The sequence below is a fragment of the Camelina sativa genome, chromosome 15 (genome assembly GCF_000633955.1).
Source record: "Camelina sativa cultivar DH55 chromosome 15, Cs, whole genome shotgun sequence".
NCBI lineage: Eukaryota > Viridiplantae > Streptophyta > Magnoliopsida > Brassicales > Brassicaceae > Camelina > Camelina sativa.
Genome location: NC_025699.1, coordinates 17,797,893 through 17,806,025, shown reverse-complemented (window position 1 = coordinate 17,806,025; position 8,133 = coordinate 17,797,893). Strand labels below are relative to the sequence as shown.

The 8,133-nt window shown below is 43.2% G+C and overlaps 1 long non-coding RNA gene across 1 annotated transcript; it reads left to right on the top strand.

Annotated features, from left to right (window-relative positions):
- LOC104747080 lies at positions 1,840-5,420 on the top strand. The gene is made up of 2 exons (XR_761090.1): positions 1,840-2,019; positions 5,386-5,420. It is a non-coding gene; the product is annotated as an uncharacterized LOC104747080 (long non-coding RNA).

Genomic DNA, 8,133 nt, shown 5'->3' with positions numbered 1-8,133 from the left:
TTTTTCATAATTTTAAATATTTTCTATTACAAAATAAGATATTTTTGTTATCATTCACATTTTAAAAGAATTTTCTTAACATATAATCTTGGCTATTGTAATTGCTAAGTTTAGAGTTTAGGTAAAAATGATAAATGATAAATTGCTACTACTATCCTTCATAGTAATGATGAAGTCGAATAAGATATTGCGGTAATTTTAGAATCAATTACATATAAAGAAGCAATTATCGTATTTAATACTCTCCACCATTTTTTTTTATGCGATTTGATAAGACGACAATAAAAATTATTAGAAATGAGATTCAACAAGAATGCAAATTCACTTGTTGGAGTTGGGAAGCGAGATTCGACTCTCGTTTTCGTCTGGAACGCGAATGCAGAGGGAGTGTCGATCGACAACAGTGAAGCAAGCAACGATCGACATTGTGGGGTAGTGTCGGTCGACACCATTGAGCCAGTGTTGGTCGACACTTGGCTGGTGTCGGTCGACACCTCCCTTCCAGCGAGTTGATGTTCGTTTTTCTGGTTTGTATGCTTGTTTGTTGATTGTTTGGAACATTGGAATCAGTGTTGCTTGCGTGTATAGCCCAGTAAATGGGAGGATTGCCTCACTGAGTGTTTATAAAATACTCATGCATCTCAATTTGTGTTTGTGGTGCAGGTAAAGGCAAAGTGTGATCGTGGAATCAAGGCAATGAAAAGGAAGATGTTCTAGGGACTCGATTGGATGTTGTCTGGCATTGATAGGTTGCTAGAATTGAGTCATTAGAAACATTGCTAGGTTGCTGGTTCCATGTTTTCTGATGAATGGTTATTTGGATATTGGTTACGTTATGATTATTGGTTATTTATATTTATTGGATATTGTTATTGTTATTCCGCTGTTGGTTGTGATTGTGGTTAGGTGGCTAGTGGATATGGGACCACTAGTTGTAGTTTATTTATTATATTATATTTATTTTCTATTATTAAAAAAAAAAAGAAGTTAGGTCCTTTCAGTTTGGTATCAGAGCCCTTACGGTTCTAGGTTTGGGTTCACTAGGTTTCTGTTTTGATGTTTGGGATTGCATGTCTTGATTGATTATGTGAGTTAGTCAATTGTGTGTGGCATGGAGTCCTAGAACATCCTCTTCGAGCTTACTTTGTGATTCCACGGTGAGTTTATTTTCCTCTGTTATAATAGTAATTTGTTTGCTTAGTCTTCTGTTCATGGTAGTGCAGATGGCTAGAGATGGTGCTGTTGCTGGTCGTGGTCGTAGACGCGGACGTGGTCTTGGACGCGGACGTGGTCGTAGTAGGGGCAGAGTCCTAGAGGTTAGTGACACCGAGGACCAGAGTGTGACAGTTGATGGTGTTGGCGAGTCGCAGGATGTTCTGGGGGATTCTGTGAGTGTGGCCGGAGGGGGCGGTGTTGATGCTCCAGTGGCCGGTGGTGCTAGGGTCCCGGGTGTGGGAGTCCCAGCGGGTNTCACCGCCCCCAGAGATGGTTGTGCTGCCGCTGTTGCCACCTTTTAAATCAAGAGGGCTCATAGAGGCAAGATTCGGCGGGTCGAAAGCGTGCTTCCCAATCATTCCTCCAGGACCTAATTCAGGACCAACTTGCCAAACCTGATTCACCTTTCCCTTTGCCACCAAATCAGCCGGAACCTTAACCCTAGCAAAGATCCTCAACGTTCCTCCATCCCTCGCCGCCTCCTCAGCTTTCATATCCCATACATCAAACGCAAGCTTCGAAGGAACAAGCGAGCTATAGGAGCTAATGTTTAGCGTCTTCACCACGGCAACACCGTTACCTGGATCCTTGTAAGCGACAAGGGTTTGAGCTCCGACCATACCAGTACCCTTTGGATTTATGGCCCAAGCGATCCATCCGCCAGGCTTTGCCGGGGGAGCGGAGAAGACGACGGCGAGAGTTGTGTTGGCTACATCGTAGGAATAGTGGAGGAAGGCTTTGAGTTGAGGGAGGTCAAGGCAGTGAGGGTAGGTTTTATCGCCGGAAAACGTCTGTGACTTACAGGTTTGTGAGACNGAAGGTTACTTCACAATCGACATGTGTCTGTGTGTGGGAAGTCTCATGTGGTGAAGGCAGTTGGACGACATTACCCAGCTCTATACTTGCCTTGACATTTGTTTTATGTGAATTGTTCCTTTTTCTTAAAAACAATTCTTCCAAATCACACTGCTTAAGGTGTGATTTTTTTAAATGTTTTTTAAATAAATAAATTTACTATACAAATTAATAATTTTCTCTAAATTTATTACTTTGTACTTCAATTATTAACAACTAAATATAGTGTATTATGTTTGTTTTCGATGTAATATATTTTTATGTTCGTTTTTTGTAAAACATGTTTAATATTTCCCAATTATGTAAAATATTTTTGTTTTCTTTTTTTGATGTAATATAAGTAATTGAATGAATTGTTTTGTCATTTTGGATTATTAAATAATTTATTAAAATTTGATAAATAATAAACAATTCTTTTAAAATTTATTATTTTAATTATTAATTAACTTGATAGGAGTTTTCTAGTGGAAGAGTGATTTTGTTTAAAGTTGTTAATGGATTGCCTTGATTAGTTTAATATTAATTATATGATTAGTTTAATTATGAGCAACTTATATGAGTTGCTCTAGTGGAGATGGTCTAAGTAATTAAATCAAATATATATATTTTGTGTCCATTTTAAACAGACTCCTTTTGGTTCAAGATTTTACTTAATGTCTTTGTTTAAGTCAAGAGGAAAACTTCTAGGTTGGAAAAACACTTTTCTTGTAACATCCATGAACCAAAATCCCGGTTTGGAGATTGTATCGGTCGATGCAGAAGGTGCATCGGTCGATGCAGGTTCAGTTTTGTGCGTTTTGACTTAAGTCAAACGCTGCGTTTTGGGCAAAGGGAGAAGGAAAAATCCTTAATCGTTTCTTTTGTCTCATTAGTCGAGACTGACCGTTTTTGAGAGAAAACAGAAGAGAGAAAAAGTTCTTGAGAGTTCTTGGAGATTTTGGGTGATTTGAGGCAGTTCCTGTAGAGATCTGTAGCTGAGATCGTTGTAGGAGCTTCCTGGAAGTGTGTTCTTGCTTGTTTGAGTTTCAGTTTCGTCTTGGCAAAGGTAAGTGCAGGACCATGGCTTATCTAAGGTAGAGAACTCTCTAATGTGCTTGTTGTGTGTTGTTAGACTTGTTAGATCGTTATTTTGGACGTTAGGAAGCTTTCTTGTGGTTAGGGATCGAGTTTTGTGGTTGTAGGAACGAAGATCCGGCGAGAAGCTTCGGGGAAAACACGATGCTCGGCATTACATCGGTCGATGCATATCTTGCGTTGGCCGATGCAAGTGCGAGGACGGCGCATAAAACCTTAGGGTTTTCGTGTTATGTCGAGCATGCGTCGGTCGATGCAGTGCGAGTGTAGGTCGATGCAAGTGCATCGAGCATCGGTCGATGCAACCCTGTGTCGGTCGATGCATCCCCATTTGGTGTTAGTCGATGCATGTTGGTGTCGGTCGACGCAGAGTCCTGGTTTGTTATTTGTTGTTTGTTGATTGTTGTTTGATGGTTAGAGATGACTCTATTGTTTGTGTGTATAGCCCAGTAGATGAGAGGATTGCCTTACTGAGTGTTTATTAAATACTCATGCATTGCAATATGTGTTTGTGGTGCAGGTAAAGGCAAAATGTGATCGTGGAATCCAGGCAATGAAGAGGAAGATGTTCTAGGGACTCGATTGGATGTTGTCTGGCATTGCTAGGTTGCTAGAGTTGGGTCATTAGAAACATTGCTAGGTTGCTGATTTCATGTTCCTGATGATTGGTTATTGGATTATGGTTATATTTGATTATTGGTTATTTATATTTATTGGATATTAGTATTGTTATTCTGTTGTTGGTTGTTTTCGTGGTTAGGTGGCTAGTGGGTATGAGACCACATGTTGTAGTTATTTATTATATTATATTTTATTATTTATTATTAAAAAAAAAAAAACTGGTCGGGTCGTTTCAGTTTGGTATCAGAGCCCTTACGGTTCTAGGTTTGGGTTCAATAGGCTTTGTGCTGTAGATGTTTGGATTGCATGCTTTGATTGATTATGTGAGTTAGTCAATTGTGTGTGGCATGGAGTTCTAGAATATCCTCTTCGAGCCTATTGTGTGATTCCACGGTGAGTTTATGTTTTCTGTGTTATAATTGAAATTTGTTTGCTTAGTCTTCTGTTCATGGTAGTGCAGATGGCTAGAGATGGTGCTGTTGCTGGTCGTGGTCATGGACGCGGAGGTGGTCGTGGTAGGGGCAGAGTCCCAGAGATTAGTGAGACCGAGGACCAGAGTGTGACAGTTGAGTGTGATGGCGAGTCGCAGGATGTTCTGGGGGATTCTGTGAGTGTGGCCGGAGGGGGCGGTGTTGATGCTCCAGTGGCCGGTGGTGCTAGGGTCCCGGGTGTGGGAGTCCCAGCGGGTGGAGTCCCTGGTGTTTATTTTGCGGCTTTGCTAGCATAGGTGTTAGAGCAGTTGCCAGCTGTGGTATCGGCTCAGGCTCAGGTTGTGCCACCAGTGGTGGCGGATGAGCGGCAGCCAGTGGCTGCGGATGCAGGAGCACATGGACATTATTTGTCCATGCTCAAAGAGATGAAGGGTCTCTTCACTGAGAGGTTTTCGGGTGGTACAGACCCTACTGTTGTGGATGCGTGGAGGACTGAAAGGACCGACCTTTTTTTTTTAAATTAATAAATAATAAATATAATATAATAATTAAACTACAACTAGTGGTCCCATACCCACTAGCCACCTAACCACAATCACAACCAACAACGCAATAACAATACCAACAAATATCCAATAAATATAAATTAGCAATATTCATAACATCAGCAATATCCAATAACCAAATAACAAAAATCATAGAACCAGCAACCTAGCAATGTTCTAATGACCCAACTCTAGCAACCTAGCAATGCCAGACAACATAAAACCGAGTCCCTAGAACATCCTCCTCTTCATTGCCTTNCAAATCAGCCGGAACCTTAACCCTAGCAAAGATCCTCAACGTTCCTCCATCCCTCGCCGCCTCCTCAGCTTTCATATCCCATACATCAAACGCAAGCTTCGAAGGAACAAGCGAGCTATAGGAGCTAATGTTTAGCGTCTTCACCACGGCAACACCGTTACCTGGATCCTTGTAAGCGACAAGGGTTTGAGCTCCGACCATACCAGTACCCTTTGGATTTATGGCCCAAGCGATCCATCCGCCAGGCTTTGCCGGGGGAGCGGAGAAGACGACGGCGAGAGTTGTGTTGGCTACATCGTAGGAATAGTGGAGGAAGGCTTTGAGTTGAGGGAGGTCAAGGCAGTGAGGGTAGGTTTTATCGCCGGAAAACGTCTGTGACTTACAGGTTTGTGAGACTGCCGGTGAGATTAGAAGAGCCAAGAAAAGGAGAGAGAGAGAGGTTCTTACGGAAGAAGAAGACATCGTTGGATGGAATGTAGTAACCGTAAAGGTTTTTAATTTGGCGATATTAATAGAACTCTTTTTAAGAGGTAATAAAACTAGCATGTGTTTTGGTGTGTGAGATTTAACATGGACTAGCCAATAATAGTTTTTTTTTTTTTGGTTATAGTTTTGTTTTGCTTTTTGAGCATACATAAGAATGATGTATAATTCTGGAAGAAATCTAAAGTGAAGGAATTCAAATTTAAGCACGTTTTTGACAATATGCATTACACCAAAGAAGAATTANCACCGATGCAATACCGAGCATCGTTTTCCTCCGAAGCTTCTCGCCGGATCTTCGTTCTTACAACCACAAAACCTGATCCCAAGCCACAAGAAAGCTTCCTAACGTCCATAGCAACAATCTAACAAGTTTAACATCACACAACAAGCAGATTAAAGAGTTTTCTAGCTTAGATAAGCCATGGTTCTGCACTTACCTTTGCCAAGACGAATCTGAACCTAAACACAAGGAGACAACGCTTCTAGGAAGCTCCTACAACGATCCCAGCTACAGATCTCTACATGAACAGCCTCAAAACTCCAGAATTTCTCAAGAACGCTCAAGAACAGTTTTCTCTCTTTTCTTCCTCCCAAAATCGGCTGAACATGACTAATGTGACAAAAACTCGACTTAAGTGTTTCCTAACCCAAAACGCAGAGTTTAACTTAAGTCAAAACGCAGAAACTTGAACCTGCATCGACTGATGCAACATCTGCATCGACCGATGCAACTCCCAAACCGGGATTTCGGTTCACGGATGTTACAATTCTCCCCCACCAATCTAGATTCGTCCTCGAATCTCGAACATCCATCAGCGAAGGACTCCGGTGCAACCGTCTCCACGGCCCGCACTCCTCCGACCGATCTACAGAAGGTCACCTCTAGGCGATAAACTCACGCTCCAGGCGTTATTTGCTCTCGAATTTTTGGACTTTCCTTTACTCATAGGCCTAAACCTTGAGTTTTCATTGGCTCCTCATCAGACCTAAGTCTACATGCCAAGTGTTGGCTCCTCATCGGGCCTAAACCCGCATGTCATAATACATAAGGAAACATCCAAAACTCGTCTCTCGGGTTGCCACCCTACAGCGCGACCCCGGATCGTCATCCGAAGTCGATATACCAACCATATTCCCAAGCCACAAAGTCTCTGAATATGCTAGTACTAGGAGAACCTAAGTCCTCCAAGAGCCGCGAGCAAACAGTTCTGAACACGTCTGAGTCCTATCACTATCCAGGTTTCCTTCCCGTGGCTCGTGTAAAACATCTCAATGTCCTACCAACCACATATCCCCTCACTGGAATACCTCATGACCACACAAGGATCATATAAATGCCCCAAGGGCCGCCACTAAAGCCAAACAAAATGTCCTGAAGAGAACCGCCACCGAGGCCAAACAAAATGTCCTAAAGAGGACCGCCACCAAGACCAAACAAATGTCCTAAAGAGGACTGCCACCAAGGCCAAACAAATGTCCTAAACAGGACCGCCACTAAGGCCAAAAAAATGTCCTAAAAATCACCGCCACCAAGGCCACTCATCCCGAAGGACCGTCACAAAGACCATCTGTCCCGAAGGACCGTCACAAAGACACTCTGGCTAAACAGCCCGCCACAAAGCCCACACAATTGGCTAAACAGCCCGCCANTTCAGGAAACTTTCCTCCAAAAACCCCGCCTCACGGAAACTTTGTACCCCGAACACCACCTCATCATGTTACTGAGTCGCACAACCAACTACCCCAAGCGACTGAGTAAACAAGAGAGATGGGCTGGAATACTCCATTTTCCGCTCCAGCCACATAATACAGATGGAACTAGGCTAAACAAGCTCAAGTCGCGGCTTGCTTCTCATACCACTTCTTGAACCTTGCCTTCATCTTCGCCTCATGCTCCTAACTCTGCTCCTCAACACCATCACAGTCCCACAGGACTCTCATCAAAGGAATCTTTTTCCTCCGAAGTTCCTTGATCCTCCTCTCGAGAACCCTCACTGGCCTCGCCTCCAATGTCATGTTAGGCTGAAGATCCTCAGGAATCTTAGCCAACACCTGCTCACCCTCACGAAGACACTTCCGCAACATAGACACATGGAAAAGCTTATGGAATGCACGCATAACCTCAGGTAACTCCAGTCTATATGCAACTGGTCCAACCCGCTTAATCACTCTGAATGGATCCATATACCTCGGACTCAACTTAGTCTCTGACAATGACCTGTTCGGGCCCCGCAACATGGCCATCTTGAGGTACACTTTGTCTCCTACCTGAAACTCAAGATCTCTCCCCCTCCTGTCAGCATAACTCCTGTGCCTATCCTGAGCCTCCTTCATGTTCATCTTGAGAACCCGAATCTTCTCTGAGGTCTCCTGAACAAAACTAGCACCAAACATGCTTCTCTCCCCCACCTGAGTCCAGCATAACGGTGTACGACATGGTCTCCCATACAAAGCCTCATAAGGAGCCATCTTAATACTCGCCTGATAACTGTTGTTGTAAGCAAACTCTACCAGGTTCAGGTGATCTGCCCAATGGCCACTCCAATCCAACACACAATTCCTCAGCAAATCCTCCAGCGTCTGGATCGTCCTCTCAGACTGTCCATCTGTCTAGGGATGATAAGCTGTACTCATATGCACCTTAGTG